Below are 22,104 nucleotides of genomic sequence, written 5' to 3'. Positions count from 1 at the left end.
GATAGGGCGGTATACGAAATCAAATAATAAATAAATAAATAAATAAATAAATAAAGGAAGCTGTTCCACATCTCTGTAGACAACATCCTGAAAGACTCGGGGGAGCAATGCAATCCTAAATTGCTTGCTTTGCATTCTACTTAGATCTAGTTCATGGGGTTTATTCCCAGGAAAATATTTTCAAAAGTGAAGCTTTAGTAACTTAATGATCTATGGGCTATCAACAATTGCAGATTGCATGTAGGATGGAGGTTTTGCAATTTGAAAAATAGAGACAATATGTGTCAGAGGCTGATCATAGAATTGGGAGGGGCTGCAAAAATAGCAGGTTTTGTAACTTCCTAGAGGTATTATCCTTCACATTTCCATTTAATAAATAAATAGGTATTATGCTTCACATTTCTAGTTAATAAATTGTCCTTAGCAATGCAGACAAAGACTCTGTCCTGAGACCTTGGAAAAGTTCTGCCAATTAAACTGGATTACACTCAGCTTAATGGACTGATGGCCCAACTTTGTATAATGCCTCACCTCTCACCTTAAATTATTAAACTGATATTAAATGGGATTGTCAGATTAGTTGTATTGTTCTGTGTTGGTTCTCCTGGGACATTTATTCAGTGTATCTAATTACCCGTGTGCAGTTCATGCCAATTTTTGACAGCGTTGCTGGCTATGTACCTGTAAAATAGTTCACAAAAGGAAATAACACAAGTACTCTACAGCTAGACACATTACCCAGTGAACTTACCATATCCAGCAGCTGTGATAATGCTGGAGTAAAGCTGTGGATCTTCTTGCCTCACCACCATCCAACTCTAGCAACTGGCGAACAGCTTTCCCACTGTGCAATAGTTATACTGATGGAGCTTCATTTCCTGTTTCATGGGGACAGGAGCAGACAGCCACAGAGTATCTAGGGTAGCTGGCTTGCTCCCTGGGCTGGGAATAGCCCAAGCCATCAATGCCTGCTCTGTTGAGGGGGAAAGAACAAGGACAGAATTTTTCTTCCATTATGTGCCTCTGCCTGCTCCAGGAGTTGGGCAATACCTGCCTCCTACTTGTTGGAAGAGAAGGACTTTATGCTGTTTCATGCCTCAACCTACAGAGGGGGTTTTACTAGATAGCCAGTGGCTAGTTAGAGACCCTAGGGATTGAAACCTTTACTCTATCATGCTGGTTCCTTCCCTTTGATATTAGATTGCCCCTCTCAGGGATTTCCTTCCTTCCGCCTTCTTCTCAGACTTCTTCATCTTACTTTCACCATGCCTAGAGGGTGGATGGGTGCTCTGTGCATCTCCATCCAGCTAGATTACGATAGATCAGTGAACCTATCTACCTACCTTTCTATCCAGAATGGAGTTCACTAATAAATACTCTTTTTATTAGATTAGAAACTACAACTGACTCCGACTTTCTTTTGTGCAAGCTCACACGCACATGGGATCCTCACACACACGCACACGAGGTCAGGCTTCTGCTGTGCTCTCAGCCTCCTGTGCACTCTGCTTGTTATGAACAGGAATAATCTCCATTACCAGGAGATATTATCCCAACACTATTAGCCAGATTGGCAGTGGCAACAACCCTCCCCTTCCCTTGGTAGCTGGCTTGAAGACTGCTGCTTACCTTGCCCTGGAGTGGTTTCAGTAGGGTGGGGGTGGCAGATGAATCTGCTGGGGGCTGTGGGTGCAATAATTCTGAGGAACCATCCTGTAGCTTTACACAGGGCCCTGGAATCACTAAAACTGCCCATTCTTGTGGCAGCTTTACATCTACACCAAGGGTCTCCTGCCTACAGCCCTCCAGATGACCATGGACTATGATTTCCACCAGTCCCTGCCAGAATGGCCAATTGACAGAGCTGATGGGAATCATAATCCACAAATATCTGAATGGCCATAGGTTGTATATGCCTGATCTACGCTATAGATGGAATCAGTACTCCTCAAGAGTCATCAATGGTTGGGCTGGGCAATTAAATGATGGGAGGGTGGAGGATGAGTGTCATACAGCTATCCAGAAACATACATACATGAAATAATACTGATAACAGACCAGATTTATTTGAATAGCAAGGTGAGACCTTTTTTTAAAATGTTGATTGATTGGTTTGTTCACTCTTGTTTAATTATCAAACAACAAACAGGGACAACAGATCTCTCTACTTGAGGGAATTAGGACTCCCATAAGGATGTTTGAGAAAATGCCTGTGTGAATTGCTGCCAGTCAAACTGAACGTTAGTATTTGTACATATGTAAAGTAGCCCATGAAAAAAAGGCTCAAGTTGCCCCCAAACAGAACAGAACAGGAGCCAAACAGGAAGTTGTCTGAGCATCCCTCTCTACAATACCTATAGGTACAAATTGTACCGAGGGGGTGGGAGGAGGGTGGAATAACTGGGTCTTACACTTCTGATTTAGTACTGAAGTTTATAACTCGGGGCTCAAGGATGTCCCTGCATGGTTGTATCCCTGTTAATTAAAGTCAATATCAATCTACTTTTTGAAAAATGAAACGAAGACTTTAACAATCATCTGCTTCACCATGCATAGCCAGTGACATCGTCCGATATGTGCAGACCAGTTAACAATTGCTTTCCAAAATGAATAAGAGGCTAATTTCAATGCTGCTTGTGGGGTGCTTTATAGTCATGCAGTTAGAGCGTGTGTCTGTAGCTATTATCCCAATGAATGGCTCTCCCCATGGTGGCCCAACACAAAGGATCCATCTCCATAGGTGGCACTCGATGGCGCCCTTATTAGCTGTCTCCTCAATGGAGCCCAATCTTGGAGAGACATGTAAACAGAATTGACCCTCTTGCTGACTGAAATACCATCTCTGGGTCAAGGCTGATACACAACCAAGAGCCAATTTGCCAAACGCTCCCCCATTCAAACTGCTTTGCAGCAAAATGAATGTTAATGGATTGCATTCTTCCAGCGTTCCAGTACCTGGCAATACAGATGCAGAAACAGACTGTATTTATGTAGCAGCATTTAGCCTTTCCTTAATCATGCCCCTTAAAGCTGAAATAGCCTTTTGGAAGAAGCACTTTTCCCAAGAGTGAATTAGAAGAGGAAGCAGGGTGGGGTGGCAGAACACAGGAGGGCAGATTACTGTAAGAGGATGGATTATCCATTGTTAAGAGAATTGCATTCACAGTGCCTGTAGCCTCTAAAGAACTGTTCCAAGACTCTTGTTACACAGAGTCCTAGATATATCGAGCTGATTTTTCTAAATCCAGCCTCAAAGGACATGGGCATTGTTCAGATGCATCTCTCAGCACAGAGTGGGGCAATAATTCTTTTGCTATGGCTGAAGTAAGCTTAGCTTGACGCCCAGACACTGGAAGGACAAAGGGGGCTTTATGCCTTCCCTCTAGCGCTCTCATCTATTCAGCTGCTGGCATGGTTTAAAAGCGGCTGGAAGAAGTATTTTTTGGGGAGAGGTGAGTCATGAGATCAGGGGCATTCCAATCTGCCACAATGTCGAAGCCTACCAAACGATCAGGTGTGGGGCAGTGTGTTAGACTGCATCAGCTGTACAATTTGCAGAGTATGACTTTTCCCTTGAGAACTGTCTTCTTCACAGGGTTCTGCAATCTATGGCTCTGTAGCCAAATGTGCCTCAGCATGGAGACAAATGTGACTGTTTAAAATGAAAATGAAACCTTAAAGTTAAGGCTCCTTCCACACACGCAGAATAATGCGTTTTCAAACCACTTTCACAACTGTTTGCAAGTGGACTTTGCTATTCCGCACAGCTTCAAAGAGCACTGAAAGCAGTTTGAAAGTGCATTATTCTGCATGTGCGGAATGAGCCTTAGATATAGGGGAGAGAAGGTAGGATTTAGAATCACCATTATGGGACATGAATGGCAGGCAAACGAGTTTATGGGTTTAAAGAGCCCGTGAAAGATGCTGTACAGAAAGGGAAACAAATGACAGAGGTGAACAGTAACACATGTTTGAACCATGTGCTGATTTATGCCAACTGCACAGGGTTCTTTTGTGTATCGCTATTACATATTGTAATATTCGCCACTTTCTAACAAATGATTTGCAGCAAATTAGTGATTGGACTGCAGAAATTTTATGGTTTATTGGTCAACCTTCAATTATCGGTAATGCCAAGTTGTATATTATCATTTATGCAAATTCACCTTCCCATACTGGCTCTTTGTTGATCTCTTGTTCTGACCTTGTAGGCAGTTTGGCTGTTTAATTATAAAAGATGCCTGACCTAGTTCAAAGTCTGAAATACTGCCTGTAGTCATTTTACTGTATTCCAGAAAGTAAGAAGCCCCACAGCCTTATTCACCATAGATTGCATTGGTCAACTGTATTTTGTTTTGTAAAAAAAGAGTGATAGAATATGCCTGCCATCTATATTAATTTTGTTAGCCAAGCTAGATGTAACCGTCTATAAAAGCCAGTGTAATTGTTCTTTAAAGAGTCTCAGTCTGACACATGGGCAGAATTTTGCACAGTAAGTTTTTGCCAAGGAGTGGTCCGTTAATTAAAAGTTGACTTTACGAGCAGTGTGTGTAGCTTACTTCCAGCAAAGCATAGACCCTATTCTCTTAAACCTTTTTAAACATTTTGAGGCAGGAAATAAAACATTCCCTTAATGGAGTTCCACATGGTTTTTTTTTATCCCAAACTGTTTTATTTCCAGCCTTAAAATGTTTTAAATGAATCCCCCTTTAAAACGATTCTCTGGCTGAAATTTTTTGAAAATATCTTCAGTTGCTGTGCTATCTACTTATTACATTTGCCATACTTCTCTGCTTCCCTGAATGTCATCCATAATGCAATTTTCTGAGCTCACTCTGTTCCCCTCACTTGCTTATTTACGGCATCCCTCTGTTTGTTCTTTTATTTTTGGAGGGCCAGTCTTCGAAGTACTGAGTATACAAGGAGTATGGAATGCAGCATAAAGCTGTGAAGCATTGAAACACTGATTCAACACATAGGTTTTAAAAAGGGGGAAAATCATGTAATGGCAGCCAGGAATAATTTCAGAGTGCAGACGTACATTGTTGGGTGTGGGAGGGGTTGAAACTTTAAGGATCCATAGGGCAGTAGAGAAAGGGACAGTAAGGTGCTGCCATAATAAGTGTAATAGAGTTTCTGAGATACTATATTCCACAATAGCTAATACTGAGGAAGAAATGGTTGTCTGAGGGGATAGAAAGGGATGGAAAAGTGAAACCAGAGGTCTGAAGGATAATTACAACCAGAAACAGGCCTGTGACAGCTGGGACGATACCAGTGGTGACTGAGGAAATTGGAGGAAATAATCTCTTGGAGTGCAGCTACCAGACTGAATCTGAAGGTAAAGACTTTGTTAACATGTTAGGAAAGCCCTGGGAAGAAAACCCTGCTATTAATCAGCTGGACCTCTTCCCTTCTAGAGGGTGACATAAATGACATGGACACAAGACCTGGCATGAGAGCAAGACACTGCTACCATACAAAATGGATGGCTCTCTGATAATTTTGGGGCTCCATCTTGTGCCACAAAGCCAAGGTGGGAAAGAGGTTGGCAATTGTACTTTTCTGAAAGCCCACAGTGTGCCTGGCTAGACAATGAGGCTAGCTAATCTCCACTGTCTCACCCTAAGATGATTTAATCAGTCCTCTGAGTCAACCATTCCTTATGCCAATTTGCATCCATCTGTACCTGTCACAGCATTTAATCAGTATTAAGGAGAATAGACCAAGTATTCTCTTGCATCCTTATGGCCCATCAAGCATCTCATCTCTTTTTGTTCAAAACCTGGAAAGGCAATGAACTCTTTGTCTCCGACTTTCCTGCCAGCTTATCTCATAGTACCGGAGGACCAACGTGGAGGTATAAATATCAGTCCATTGACTATTCATTATGTATGTGTCTTAGATCTGTGCACACACTCCCACTTTGCCTGTGGGCCCTTTCCTTTTGCTCTTGAGAATGCTGGCCATTTCCCTCTTCAACCTGGCCTTTCCTGGACACACCCTCTGGAAGACTTGTAACTATCACACATCTCTGAAATTTCACTCAACTTCTACCCTTTTCTCTTAGTCAGCTCTTGTATACCTTATGTGGGCATGTTCTTAGTTTGAAATATATTTAATAGTTTTTGTTATTTTATTAATAGCACTCTTTTTTGTTTTTGTAATGGCCTTAAGAATTTTCTTACCTGAACAATCCCTGTAAACATAGATTATGGATCTCAATTGCCCTTCTCTTACTTCGTCTCCATGCTAACTTCCCCATCTAAAAGTGGAGACAGTCTACTTAAGGTAACATTGCAACCAGTACAATTCTATCTCTTACCCCAAAGCACAAAAGTCCTAGCTAAAGCCTCAACGTTTCTAACCCACTTATTACTTCTCACCCCTTCTCAGTTGAAGCTTCCTTCCTTGTTTTATTACCTCATCTAGGGTCTTATTGCCATGATCAATGTGTCGCTACAGTTGCTGGAATCCACCAGGGTTGCTAATACAAGCACCAGTTTTGAAATACCTTGAGAATTTGCCTCAAAGCTTATCACCAGACCACTCTGCTACTTTATTGATATTACACAAGGCAAGAAAAGACCACTGTTGGAATCCCTGTGGAACCAGGCTGGAAATGGGGGTGGGACATTTAATACTCAGCCCTCAGTTTGCAAGATCTCCTCAGTTTGCCATATCACAAAGTCACTATAAGTTTGGAAACTGCAGTTGCTGCAAAATGTTGGTGGAAAGCTTTTGACTGGCACTGTCCATAAAGATCACAATAGATTGATCTTGAAAGATCTGAACTCATTGCCTATGTATTTCCTAGCTTTATTCTAGGCCAGGGGTCTGCAACCTGCGGCTGTCCAATTGGCCATGCTGGCAGGGGCTGATGGAGTTTGTAGTCCATGAACATCTAGAGAGCCGCAGGTTGCAGACCCCTGTTCTAGGCACTTATCTCTAAATGGTTTTGTCTAGCTAGCTGGAGGAATGCCTTCTTCCCTATATTGCTTCCTGTGCTCCAAATAATGCCCTTCTTGTGGTGCCCTCATTTGAGAAGGCACACACAAAGGTGATTGGGTTTGGGATATATTCTGGGGAAACACCTTTCCTTTGTGTTCAAGAATGCTCTCAGACCTTAACTTCTGGGCTCCATCTATCCAGAAACCTCCATCTATCCAGAAATGCTCAGACCTGAACATCTGGGCTCCATCTATCCAGAAACCTTACACTTGACAAAGGCAACATTGATGTCCAAGCTGATGGCCCAAGTAGACAGACAAGCATGAACTCTGGTGTCCCTCCCATTAGCTTTATTAAAGGGACTCACAAACCCCTGGCTTTGTACTGGCGGTAATTCAGGAAGAGCATCAGTTGGCTGCCCTGGGCCTGGCACAGCAGAAAGTCCCAAAGTAGGTGGTGGAGTGGGAAAAAGGAAGGTCTGGCCAGGGTGGCTTGCAGCTGACTATAGAGGCATCGGAACCCCAGGAAGGATAGTGAAGGAGCTGGTGGGGAAATGAACTCCTCCCAAGTAGACTTAGGGACAAAACCAGAAAAAGTGGGTGGACCAGGAACTGTGGGAATGAGGATTGGGGAAGGAAGGGAAAAAAGGTTTCCTGAGCAAGGACTGGTGGGGAGGAACTGACAGGCAGGGTGTATAAAGGGTGTATAAAGACAGGGGTGTATAAAGAAAGGACCTCGGTGCCAGCCAATGGGGGAAATGCAGGGCCTGTCAGGAGAGCTATAAGGCAAACACAGAAAGCATAGAAGGGCTTGGAGAGCATATCCTATCCCTGTTCCTTCTACCACATTCTGAGGCTAGCTGAGGTCAGGGTGGGGCCAGACATGGCAGAGAAAGGTAGAATTCTAGGGCTGATAAGCTGAACATTCACACTTGGAAATCACTCCCCCGGGGAAGTGTATCTGGCTGACTCACTCCTTTTCTGCTGAGTTCCACTTGCAAATAAGCTGGGTGAGTTATTCTGTGGTCCCTCTGACGGCCTTTAAAAAAGATTTTACTCGTTCTCAATCTGGTTGCCATTATGTATTTATTATGTTTCAATTTTGTTTTTAATTTGTTTCACTTTGTAGGTTAATTTGCAAGCTAATTTGGGAGCCCTTTAAAAAAGGCCCAAGCACAGCAAGACAGGAGAGCTGCAAATCCTCTTTCAAGGACCCCATGCACCGAAAAGCATTTTGATACTGGGTGGGAGTTGACACTGAGTGGGAGGTGTTGAAGAGCTCTTAAAAGCTCCACCTGCAAGGGTTTGTTCACCCAACAGAGCATGCATGTGTTGTATTGGGAAGAGTGGTCAGCTGTCTGGGATCTAGCAGCTGAAAAAATATCGATGGAATAAAGAAGTTTTCACCTAGCAGCAGAAAGCTGAGTGGGATCCCAGATGTACAGCAGTGTTAAATAGGTCAGTGAATTCTGCTGTATTGTAGAGGCAAACCTTATAATCATGTTGTTGGTGAAAGGGAAAATAAGGAAGGGAACTTGTTTTAAATAAAAGATGCTGGTGATTGACAGATAATGTAGTGTAGTGGTTCAGAGTGGCAGACTCTAGTCTGGAGAACTAGGTTTAATTCCAAACTCTTCCACATGAGCAGAGGACTCAAATCTGGTGAACCAGGTTTGTTTTTCCTGTTCCTCCACAAGAAGCCTGCTGGGTGACCTTGGGCCAGTCACAATTCTTTCAGAACACTCTCAGCCCTATTTACCTCACATAGTGTTAATTGTGGGAAGGGGAAGGCAATTGTAAGCCGCTTTGAAATTCCTTAAAGGTAGAGAAGAGCAGGGTAAAAAACCCTACTCTTCTTGGTGATAGAGTGTCAATATCAGTGGTGGGATCCAAGAAATTTAGTAACAGGTTCCCATGGTGGTGGGATTCAAACTGTGCCGTAGCGCCAATGGGGCTGGGTGGGGCACGACAGGGGCGTGGCTGGGCATTCTGGGGGTGGGGCATTCCTAGGCGGGGCTGTGGCAAGGACGCAGCTGCTGCGCCAGTCCTTGGGCGGGAAATGAATACACGCAGGTGCAGGCTGCCACGCACGCCGGTGCACCTCCTGCTAGACTGCTTCAAGTTCTGCATGCTACTGGTGAGCAGTGGAGGAGAAGCGTAACTAAAGCAAAATCATCAATTAGTAACCCCCTCTCGGCACACACAAATAATTAGTAACCTACTCTTGGGAACCTGTGAGAACCTGCTGGATCCCACCTCTGGTCAATATCATGATAAGCTAAAAGGGAACCTGATGTGACCAAAGACCAGTGAGAGGGGAAAGGGGAGCTGAATTCATCTTCCATTGGGTTCCAGGAATATTTGGGGGTTTGAGGTTTTATGGTGAAGACTGTTTGATGAAGATTATTTCAGTCTTCTGATAGTACCCTCCTAAAAACACTTTCCTGGCAGTAAGCACTGCTGATTAGACTAAAGTAGGATTCTGAGTAGACCATTTTAGGACTGGCCTCTAAATATTTTATGCTGTTTGTATTTTCTGGCTGGGTTTTTAAAATGTTAATGATTTTATTCTTTTTTTTGTCATAGAAATAATAAAAATTAATTTATTAAAATCACATGTATTACTATACGAGTCGCCTGGAGTCCATCTCTAGAGAGGTGGCATATAATTTTTTCCTAAATAAATAATAAATAAATGTTATTAATTGGGAAGACTGCGCTCAGCAGGGAAAATAGGGTTTCCAAACAGAACAAAATGATTTCAAACAGAAATCTGTTGCAGCTAGTTCAGGGATTTGAGCTGGCAGGTTCAGTGCAAAGCATTGCATGATGCACTCTTGGGGAAGGAAGGGAAATTTGAACAGATAATTGATTAACCAACAGCTGGCTCTTTCCAACAGGGAGGGTTAGTTCCCAAATTGCCTTCATTCTCTGGATGTTTCAGCCAAGCACTGTGATGGCACATTTCAAGGGAGACTTTCAGCATGTAGCTGCACAATTTGAAGGGCAGACAGATGGCTTCTCAGTACTACAGCTATGTTTCACATCAAGGTTTGGGAAGAGGTAGAGGAGAGAAACAAACACTAAGTTCTAGTGGGGAGTCCCCAGCTCCATCCTGTGGACTTTCAGTCATCAAGCCTCTCTAACTTTAAGATTCATGATGTGGATTTTGGATAGTTGATGTTTACAATTGTGTATAACATGGTCCATTAATAGAGACAAGATGTCACCAATTAGTTGCAACAGAAATTCAGCAAGCTACCTGTTGTTGCCAGATGAAGCTTATCTTTTACAAGTGGTTTTCAGCTAACAACAACTCATATCACCAACCCACCTTCTGATTAAAAAGAGGAATGATTTGCAGAATCTAGTTTTATCAAAAGGCATATCTCTGCCTGAAGCCTATTGGTTTCTTTGACTTTCAGGATGCATTATCATTGCTCCGCTGTTTGGTGAGATGTTTACTGGATACCAGCCTGATAGAAATGCTCTCAGGGCTGACTTTCTCGGCATTTTGTTGCCCAGATTATAATAATGGAGAACAAAACCATTTGAGAAGCCTATTTGACAAGATGACCACTAAAAAAAGATATAGCTTCCAGTGTCCCTGAACCTTGACATTCTTGTTAATCCAGATTCAAACCTTTCTTGAAATAGTTGTCACCAATATGAGGATGATACTCAGATCTATATATTCCTAGTGATGTAGTAGAGGTCCTAAATAACTGCCTGGCTGCCTGGCAAAGAGTGAACAAACTCTGAAAAGAGTGAATAAATCCTGAAAAGACAGAGTTGGTTTGGAAGGCAGAGTTCTTGAAGGACATTGTGCTCCCCCCTTTTGATGAAGTTCAGCAGACCCTTCCTGACACGGTTAAGAGCTTTGGGGTTATATTGGACCCACTGTTATTGCTGGATATGCAAGTTAATACAGCTGCAAAAAAAAGGCTTTCTTCCAACTCAGCCTAGCCCTAGCCCAATAGATGGTCCCTTGTCATGATATGGTTGACCTAGCCACTGGCACTGGATGCCATGGTGACATCCAGATTAGACTACTGTAATGTACTGTGTGTGCATTGACCTCCCTTCAAAATCAATTCAGGAACTCCAGTTGGTGCAGAATGCTGTGCAGTTAGTGGGAGCTAGATGGAGAATGCAGATTACTCCCATTTCTCAGTCACTTCACTGGCTGCCCATCAGTTACCGGGCTCAGTTTCAGTATTCGTTACTATATACAAAGTCTTTCATGGCTTTGAACCCTCATTTTTGCAAGACTGCAGTTCCCCCTATGCGCTGCCATGACAGCCTCTCTAATCTGAACAAGTCATTCTGCAGGCAGAGGCATTAAATGGCACCCAGGGCAAGCATTAAATCCCCACCTTAAATGGCACCAAGGGCAAGCACTGAAATTATGCCCCCTACCCCCACCCAGACTTTGCTGCTCTAGCACAGCCTCCATAGTCCTTCCTTGGGCAGTGGAGTCCAGTGGGGATTCCCCAGAAACCAAGCTGAGTCCTTTTAGTTAAGTCTGGTGGGGGACAGCAAGACAAGCAGCTGGGAGGAGATTAGGGGTGGGGACAAGACCATGGAGGACACTCTTTCCCTGGCCTTGTTCCCATCCCCAGTCTCTTCCCAGCCTTGCACAAAATCAAAGGTAATTAAAACAGCCTTCAGGTGGCAGCCAGGACACTCCCAGTCAACTGGTGTGCAGGGTAAAAGCCCTAGCTTTCCCCATCCTTGTTACGCCTCTTTCTGCAAGCGTCAACATGAAAACTGGCAAAATCAGCATCTGCCCATACACATGCTTTCTCCATTGTGCCTTCCACCTTATGAAAGGGCCTGCCTGACAAGGTCAGGAAGGCTTCCATTCTCTTGGCTTTCCACAAACTATACAAAACTTAATTATTCATGAGAGCTGTTCTATGCAGGTAATAGAGTTGCGCTGTACTAATTTGATTCACAAAGTTACTTAGAGAAGTTATTAGGGACTGTATGCTATCGTGCTTAGCTTATTGAAACTGGGATCCTACTGTGTCATTTTTGCATCATTTAATGTATCATATTAAGACTTATGCTTAAGCTTTGCTTCAGTCTTGTTTTTAGATTTCTGATTGGTTCTACAACCCTAATCCTATTGTACAGTTTACTGAATACCCCCTCCTGTCATTTGCTTTGACTGACTCGGTGTAATCTTTTTTGAGTCCAAGTGAGAACTGCGAACTAGAAATGATGTAAATAAGCAGAGCATACATTTTAAGATGCAACACATATATTGTTTTGTGCACTGAACACTTGCATATCTGATGGGAACCCAATAAACATGCTCAAACTCCCATGAAAATTTAATAGCCGGTGAAATCTTTCCCCAAAACTATGCTTTGGGCATCATAATTGGAATGTAGTAACACAATCAACCATCAGGACTTGAAACCTGGTGAACGGGGAACTGCAAAAAAAATGATGCAAGTCACTTCTATCTATTCCCTTCAGTACTGCTGGCTAATTTTGTTGCAGCTCATCTTGACCATCTTCTTGGAGAGTCATCTGAATACCACCTCATTGTGGTCTGGGTCGATGAGTACCTCCTGGATAAATTTACTCAGCCGTTGTTCAGTGAACAGTCCAGTCTCAATCCCAATTCTCCTCTTGGCCTTAATATTTCTGGTTTTGAAGTCCCTGACTTGGCTGTAATAAGTCTGAGCTCACAGTCACCCAGAACTTAAGGAAAAATTTATGCCATTGGGTATCAGGCTGGCTAGAAAGGCAAAGGAAGAAAGGATGATTGAAGGATTGGAGCATCTTCCTTATGAGAAGAGGCTGCAGCGTTTGGGGGAGTTTGGAGAGGAGTTTGGAGAGGAGACGTCTGAGGGGGAATATGATTGAAGTCTATAAAATTGTGCATGGGGTAGAAAATGTTGACAGAGAGAAATTTTTATCTCTTTCTCACAATACTAGAACCAGGGGGCATTCATAGAAAATGCTGGGGGGAAGAATTAGGACTAATAAAAGGAAACACTTCTTTACGCAACGTGTGATTGGTGTTTGGAATATGCTGCCACAGGAGGTGGTGATGGCCACTAAACTGGATAGCTTTAAAAAGAGCTTGGACAGATTTATGGAGGAGAAGTCGATCTATGGCTACCAATCTTGATCCTCCTTGATCTGAGATTGCAAATGCCTTAGCAGACCAGGTGCTCAGGAGCAGCAGCAGCAGCAGGCCATTGCTTTCACATCCTGCATGTGAGCTCCCCAAAGTATGTGGTGGGCCACTGCGAGTAGCAAAGTGCTGGACTAGATGGACTCTGGTCTGATCCAGCAGGCTAGTTCTTATGTTTTTATGAAAGTTGTAGGAAGTGACTCAACAAGTGTATGGCTTTTATTTTATTTAGACCTCCTTGTTTTGTGACAGTGTGCTAGAAATGGTTTTCAGTGTGTTGGTGGGAAAGGGTGCCCTAAGAGCAAATGACTAGGGTTGGAGATTCGGACAGTCCGAATCTGGATTTTTACCGAATCTGCACTGATTCGGACGGATTCGGACGAGCAAGGTCCGAATCTGAGCTGTCCGAATCCTAACAGATCCGAATCCATGGGATTCAGATCACCAGCCAAATTGCATTTTTATTTTTTGGTGTTGTTTCACGTTTTGGCCTGCAGGGGGCGCATTTGTAAACATATCGGCACCAAAATTTCAGGGTATCATCAGGAGACTGTCCTGATGATACCCTCCAAGTTTGGTGCAGTTTGGTTTAGGGGGGCCAAAGTTATGGACCCCCAAAAGGGGTGTCCCTATCCCCCATTCTTTCCAATGGGAACTAAGGAGATGAGGCTACCCTTTTGAGGGTCCATAACTTTTGTTCGCTAAAATAAACTGTAACTAACTTGGAGGGCATCATCAGGACAGTCTCCTGATAATACACTGAAATATTGGTACTGATAATATCTAGTCGCACCTTCTGTAGTAATTCCCCAGAAATTTGTGACAAGATTCTTAGGCCTGTAGTGACTTAGCTGCATTGCTGTCAATAGGAAATTTCTGGATAGAGGGCTGTGGAGTGCACATTTTTCATGGTAAACTATCAAAATCTTTCAGGGAAATCAGGAGAGTCTCTGGATGATACCCTCTAGGCTTGGGGAACTTTACTCGTGGGGGCAAGGGAGATGGGCCCCACCCTTTTGGGGTCCCAAAGCACTAAACCCCCTGAAGCAAAAGTCCCCAAACCTGGACGGTGTCATCCAGAGACTCTCCTGAAGATACCCTGAAAGTTTCTGGTGACCATACCTTCAGAAATATGCACCTCACAGCCCTCTACCAGAAATTCCTCATTGACAGCAATACAGCTAAGTCACTGCAAAACAAAGAATCTTGGGCAAATTTCAAGTGCCTGCAGGGGAATACATTTTGAGATGTATCGGCACCAAATTATCAGGGTATCATCAGGTGACTGAACCTGATGTTGCCCACCAGGTTTGGTGCAGTTTGGTTCAGGTATGGACCCTCAAAAAGGGTGCAACTATTCCCCATTGTTTCCAATGGGAGCTGATAGGGGATGGGGGCTACACCTTGAGAGAGTCCATAACTTACCCCTGAACCAAACTGCACTGAAACTGTGGGGGTATCATCAGGGACAGTCTCCTGATGATGCCCCTGAAAGCTTGGTGTCACCTAGCTTCTTTAAAATGCTGGTTTGCAGCCACCACTCACTCCCTCCAGCAGGCTTCCTGTGCAGGAGCAGTGAAACATGAAAACCGGAATTTTTAAAGCTAGTGGCACTGAATTTCAGGGTATCATCAGGAGACTGTCCTGATGACACCCCCCACGTTTATGCAGTTTATTCAGGGGGGGGCCAAAGTTATGGACCCTCAAAGGGGCCCCCCCCTATCCCCCCATTGTTTCCAAAGGGAGCTAAGGAGATGGCTACCATTTTGAGAGTCCATATTTCTGGCCCCCTAAACCAAACTGCACCAAGCTTGGGGGTGTCATCAGGGATAGTCATCTGATGATACCCCTGATATTTTGGTGCTGATATGCACCTAAAAAATGCGCCTCTGCAGGCACCCCAAAAAATTTGCCCAATATCTCTTTTTTCTGCAGTGACTCTCTGCATTGCTGTCAATGGGTAATTTCTGGTGGAGGGCTGTGGGGTGCACATTTATCAAGGTACAGTCACAAAACGTTCAGGGTATCTTCAGGAGAGTCTCTGAATGACACCATCCAGGTTTGAGGAACTTTGCTTATGGGGGCAGTGGGAGATGGACCCCACCCATAACATTGAACCCCTTGAAGCAAAGGTCACCAAACCTGGATGGTGTCATGAAGAGACTCTCCTGAAGACACCCTGAAAGTTTTGTGGGTTTACCATGAGAAATGTGCACTCCACAGCCCTCCCACAGAAATTTCCCATTGGCTGCAATGGAGCCAGCCAGCCAGCCACTAAAGAGCACAGAATCTGGGGAAATTTCTTTGGGTGACTGTGAGGGGTGCACTTTTAGAGCTACTGTCACCAAAATGTCATCAGGGTATCATAAAAAGTACTGTCCCTATGAGCCTCTTGTTTAGTGAAGCTTATCAGGGGGTCCAAAGTTATGGACCTTCAAAAGTGTAGCCCCCATCTCCTGTTAGCTTCCATTGGAAACAATGGGGAATGGGGCACCCCTTTTGAGGGTCAATAACTTTGCCCCCCCTGAACCAAACTGCACCAAACTTGGGGAGAATTATCAGGATAGTCCCCATATGATATCCTGAAAGTTTAGTGCCGCTAGCTTTAAAACTGCGTCCCCTGCAGGCCAAAACGTGTAAAAACACCAAAAATAAAACGGACCCGAATTTTTCAGATTTACCCGAAATTTCGGGCATTTCCGAATCGGCTATGATTCGGATTTGGGTATACAAATCATTTTATGCCCCCAAATACCCAAATCCGAATTTTACCGAATTTTTTTTAGTATTGACCAACCCTACAAATGACCATGGGATAACCTGAGCAGACAAGACAGTTGCTTAACTTAAAACACAAGGCAGACTGAAGCCTTATGTGGCGGGTGGCTAGCTGTGGGTTGTGCAATTCTTGGAGATTTAGTAGTGGGTTGGATTTGGGGAGGAGAGGGACCTCAGCAGAGTACAATGTCATAAAATTCACCCTCCAAAGCAGCCATTCACTCCAGAGAAGCTGTAGACTGGGGATCAGTGGTAATTCTAGGAGCTCATTAGGTCACATGTGGAGGTTGGCAAACCTACTTATATAGGGGGTCCATGTATAAAGACAGGAGATGTGGGAATCAATATGCCACATTTTCCTGGACTGTTGTTTTGGAGGAAGGCTACTTTTGCTATTTGCTTTGCCTCCATCCAACCATCCAACCCACTCCCAATTCATTACCTCATTGAAATAAATGTGAACAGGGTGTGAGCTATACCTTTTAACTCTGGCTTCATCAAACCCATTATCCTTTGCAATGCTAAACGGAGCACTTTCATAAAAGAGCATTTATAGTGCTCTGGACAGCTTATAGAAACACTTTCACTCTTCTTCAGTTGCATCCACCATTTTGTTTCCCGCAGCAGCACGGAGTCTCCAAAATGGCGGGCTCAACTGAAGAAAAGCAAAAGTGTTGCTATCAGCTGTCCAAAGCACTATAAATGCTCTTTTTGGAAAGCGCTCTGTCTAACATTGCAAAGGATAACGGTTTTTGATAAAGCTGGCACTTAAATATGATTCTCCAGTAGTCTTAAAAGAGAATCGGGGAGAGGCAAGCACTAAGACTCTGGTGGAGCCTTCCTCCAAAACAACAGTCTAGGAAAATGTGGCATATTGATTCCCACATCTCCTGTCTTATTTTTGTTGAAAAGGTATAGGTCTGTGGTGGCGAACCTTTGGCACTCCAGATGTTATGGACTACAATTCCCATCAGCCCCTGCCAGCATGGCCAATTGGCCATGCTGGCAGGGGCTGATGGGAATTGTAGTCCATAACATCTGGAGTGCCAAAGGTTCGCCACCACTGGTATAGGTTCTGCATACAACACTCAGCAATAAGGTAGCTAGAACTAGTATCATTTTTCTCTTGAGGATTAATGGATTGAGAGTGTGTCTTTACAAGTGGAAGCAGAATGGAGAGTGGACTGTACTATCAGGCATACTTGGAGCTGAGGGCAGGGTGAGGCTGACTGCCAGTGGGAGTGGTTACTTTTGCTGCTCTTTCCCAGCAATCCTGTGGGTGGGCGCAGAACGTAGGCCTGGAACAAACCAAGGTTAAACTAGCATATGATGTTCGTGTGTAACACAAACTATGAAGCTATAGTTTAAATAATATTTATATTATATATATATATATATATATATATATATATATATATATATATATATATATATATATATATATATATATATATATATATAATCTATAATATATATAATTTATATAATAAACAAGCTTTGTATCAAGACTTCATACTTCGATATACACTATCTAACCATATTATAACATGGGTTTGTATGGTCAGTTAATCATGTTGAGGTTAATTTGAACAAGTTTATGATTTCTGATTGATTGATCTTTATGACTGAATGGAAGCACTGTGCAGATGAAGTCTGAGAACTTACCCAAAACAGCTCAGTTCCAGTAAATCTGTCATCAAGACCAATGCCTCTAAGTCTTAAACAGGTAGTGGAGAATGCCAGGGGACTTTGGTACAAATCCAGCTCAGACAGACAGGTCTGCTCAATTTTGGTTGGATCAGGACCAAATGGTTCCACTTGCCTGCAAGCAATGTTTTGGAACCCACTGCCTGAAAGCATTTAACCTGACATCTGAAACATTTTATTTTAAATTTAAGGCTCCGGGTGATATTGTAAAAAGCTCCCTGGCCCTCTATTTTGTGGAGGTATTAGTCTGCGGCAATATTTCAGCTGTGAAGAGTTGGAACAAGCCCATGGGCAGGTCATCTTTGTAGCTGCCAGAGATATTTCCACCTTTGTAGCTTTAATTTGTTCCATCCAAGTATGTCAGTTTGAATGTGTATCAGTTAACATTTTAATAGGAAGAGAAAGGGACAGCCATAAATCTGGCGTTCAATGGATTTGGCAGTGTTTGATCTGGAAGGCAGGCACAGTGGTGTTTAGAATTGGGTCAGTTTTTTGGAAAATGCCCAAAGTACTTTGTAGCTGTATTGAATAAATGTCACCAGAGTCTTCATTCTGTAATTGACTTCCTTTACCTCAAACATCTCCATAACTACCCACAGAGTGTTGCAATCACCAGTCTGGCATTTTAGGCAGTCACTGCAAGACTACCAGCTGGATGCAGGTCCTTAGAGAACAACAAGGATTTCAGAGAATGAGCTTTTGAGGGTCAAAGCTCATACTGCAAAAATCTCGTTGGTCTCTAAGGTTCTATGAGACCTGAATGAAGCTGTGAGTCTCTGGCCCATTCCACACAAGTCATTGAAAATGCTTTGAACATGTTTGCAAAATGTTTTCAATCCCTCCACCCCAATTTGTTTCCACTCATCCTCTCAAAACAATTCCTGGCCATAAACATCTGTGGATCTGATGCTATGAAGCTCCAAAGCTTTGTGCTTTGAAGGAGCAGCAGTGGTGTAGTGGTTAAGAGCAGATGTACTCTAATCTGGAGGAAACAGGTTTGAGTCCCCGTTCTGCCGCTTAAGCTGTGGAGGCTTATCTGGGCAATTCAAATTAGCCTGTGCAACACATGCCAGCTGGGTGACCTTGGGCTAGTCATAGCTTTTAAAGCTCTTTCAGCCCCACCTACCTCCTAGGTGTTTGTTGTGAGGGGGGAAGGGAAAGGAGTTTGTAAACCCGTTTGAGTCTCCTACAGGAGAGAAAGGGCAGATATAAATCCAACTCTTCTTCGGATACTCTAGGGGTCATGTATTTGAAGTGATGGCGACATGACCCTCCAAAACAACATTTTAAAAACCTGATCAAAATACAGTGTGAGATGACTGGCAGAAGTTCAGAAAATGGCACAACAAGGAAGTCCGGGAGGCATAGGAAACATCTTAAAATGATCGCACAGCAAGTGAAAATGTTATCAAAACGTTTTCCAAAAAGAGAAGTGTCATCACGCTTTTGGCCAATAGCTATTTTTAAAATTATATTTTCTCTTGCCACCACTGGGGGCAGAAGATCCCCCATCCCTACTGCAGGACGTGGGGCTGGCAACCCTAATGTGTGACTTTCCAAATCTGGGATTTCATTGATGTGCAGAGAAGACCTCTTAGCAAGAGAACTCTGTAAACAATCTTTATCAATAGTGGCATCAGGAAAGAGAGGCAGGAGGCACACAGGAAGAACAATAACCATACATTTTATGATGTGGTTTGAGGAGATGTGAAGTGTGAATGGGCCTCTTAGTAGGTTTTATGGGCAGGTGCTCTTGATATTCTGTTTATTGACTATAAAACGTAGAACAATCCTTGATCATTGTAAAAAACAGCCACCATGTAAACACTTCTACCGCAACCACCGGTGTCTTTTGTTGCCCTATCTTTCCTCTGTCCTGAAGTAAGGCCTTGATCCTCTCCTGTTGATTTATTTAACAACTCCCAAAAGCACACACAGCTTTGCTCCCCCTGCCTTGGCCATCATAAGTAAAAGGCATGTCCTGGTTTTAATGCTCAAAATATATTTCCCTTCTTCTCTTCCCTTTGTTCAACGGAAAGAAAAGAAGAGGAATGATTTGAGTGTCTCATTGTCAGCTGAAGGTTAATTGGGATTTTGTACAGGGCATTCATGCTAAGGTAGCGGTGCCAGGTGAAAATACAAAAGCACACCTTTCTGAAGACATTTACCTGGTAAAACAATGGCCTTTTGATTGGGCTGGGCATCATAGCCTCATTTTCATGCTCCTTTGGAACAAAGAGGAAAGGGTGTTTTTCTCTCCTGCTTTCCAACTGCAATGCAGATTTCTTTCTCATGTATCAAAACTTGCTCAGAGCTCTCAGTTTGCACCACTGTGTCCATTTATCACCGCAGATCAGATCACTGCAGGCACCGAGGGTCTTAAATCTGATGGAGTTGACAAAAGATGCTTATGCATACTATTAGAAAGGCACTATTCCATATGCTCTCTAATTGCTTTGAATTTATCCTATTATTTCAACATTTGAAATGTTGCAGAATGTAATTTAGATGTGTCAGCCTCATAAAGTGCAGGCCCTAGTGGGAGTTGGTTATTGAAAAAAGATATGCCCACCAAGTCTTCCCTTGGCAGAATGCCCAAGTCGATTTCATTTTGCTTACTTCACGTGTGGCTTTTTGTCAGTTAGCAATACTTCGCTTCTATGCTGGTCGTGTGTCAGATAGGTTCCTTGTGTTTCCAATCAGCCCTTTATTACTGTTCCCCATTCTCATTATGCAGATTTTTTTCTCGCTCAAAGAGGGATGTCCTAAAAATATATCAGGTTAAAGGAAATGAAACCCTCCCAATATGAAGACTTCTGGAAGGCAGCACAAACTTATTGGAAACAGAAGATTCTGTTGCCTGGCTGGATAATGTAACAAAACCCGCAGTAATTAGTTTTCTCTTAACAGAGTGACTCTAGCAGGGCCAGAATGAATAGAGTCGGATCCAACCAAATTGCCTGCTGGTGAAAAATAAAGGAGACATCATCAGTAAACAAGGTTAAGCAAACCCTGAGGGCCAGTGTGGTATGTTGGTTAAGAGCAGGTGGATTCTAATCTGGAGAACTGGGTTTGATTCCCCACTCCTCCACCTGAGTGGCAGAGGCTTATCTGGTGAACCAGATGTGTTTCTGCACTCCTACATTCCTGCAAGGTGATCTTGGGCTAGTCACAGTTCTTTGGACCTCTCTCAGCCCCACATGCCTTCCAAGGCATCTGTTGTGGGGAGAAGAAGGGAAAGGAGCTTGTAAGCCACCTTGAGTCTCCTTACAGGAGAGAAAGGTAAGGTATAAATCCAAACTCCTCTTCTTCTTCTTCTTCAAACATAATTTAGAATTGGGTCTGTTGTAGGGAGGGAGGGAGATTAAGTGAGCCAAGCTTATTAAATACATTTTAATTTTTGTATTCTGATTTTAAAACTTGACCTGTAGTTTCAGAAATAGCAAAAAGCTTTTCTTGTTCTTACATTGAGTCGTGGATTGCTTTATTTTCTGATCTTTCTTTAAATGGTCAAACCATGACCCTGTGGTAGAGCATCTGCTCAGCTCTGAAAAGTCCCCAGATTCAGTCACCACCATCACCAGTGAAAATAACCAAGACCTAGGCAATATGAAAGACCTTTGCCTCAGAACCTAGAGAACCACTGTCAACCAGCGCAGATAAGTCTGAGCAGGCAAAACCAAGAGTCTGACTTGGTAGGAGGCAGCTTCACGTGTATATAGTTCCGAGAAGTATTTAATAACTTTTCCATTTACATGACTCTGAATATTCCAGGGGACTTGCTAGTGCACACCTTCAGCAACTGCAATAAGTTGCTGTTGATTTGTATTGTTAAAGTCTCTTAATTTTAAGAAAAACATATTGGGAGTTATTTATGGAAGGGAATACTGAAAAAAATTACTCCTAACTACTTAATCTACAATATGAAATGGTACAGTCTAGAAGCCTATAGCGTCACTCAATGGGGAAGGAACCAGTGATCAAAAGAGGCTTCATGCCCCAGCTGGAATTGCAGACAGCAAAAGGAGGGCAATTGAGCCAGCATTAGGCAAATGCTTAGTTTTGAAGGACACTGAGAACCAAGGCATCCGTAAAATTAACTCACACTTAATAGGGCAGTGGAGGCGAACCTTTGGCACTCCAGATATTATGGACTACAATTCCCATCAGCCCCTGCCAGCACGGCCAATTGGCCACACTGGCAGGGGCTCATGGAAATTGTAGTCCATAACATCTAGAGTGCCAAAGGTTTGCCACCACAGTAATAGGGAGACAGTTGACCAGCTCTCCTTGTAAGAAGGGCAGGATAAAAACATATTAAATATAGAAATGAAAATAATAGTTAAAAGCATTTTCTTTCTTTTCTTTCTTGCTTTCTTGCAAAACATGTAGGACTGATGTAATAAGAATATCTGAATGCAACATTGTTCGTAATAGTTTGGATATGGCCAGATTTTGTCTTATACTACCCATGAGGATTACCCTGTTGAGGGAAAGGTTTCCTTAAGCGACAAA

The sequence above is a fragment of the Sphaerodactylus townsendi genome, linkage group LG11, assembly GCF_021028975.2.
Source record: "Sphaerodactylus townsendi isolate TG3544 linkage group LG11, MPM_Stown_v2.3, whole genome shotgun sequence".
In the NCBI taxonomy this organism is placed as follows: domain Eukaryota; kingdom Metazoa; phylum Chordata; class Lepidosauria; order Squamata; family Sphaerodactylidae; genus Sphaerodactylus; species Sphaerodactylus townsendi.
The sequence above is the reverse complement of the archived record's forward strand: the minus strand, read 5'-3'. Positions refer to the sequence as shown.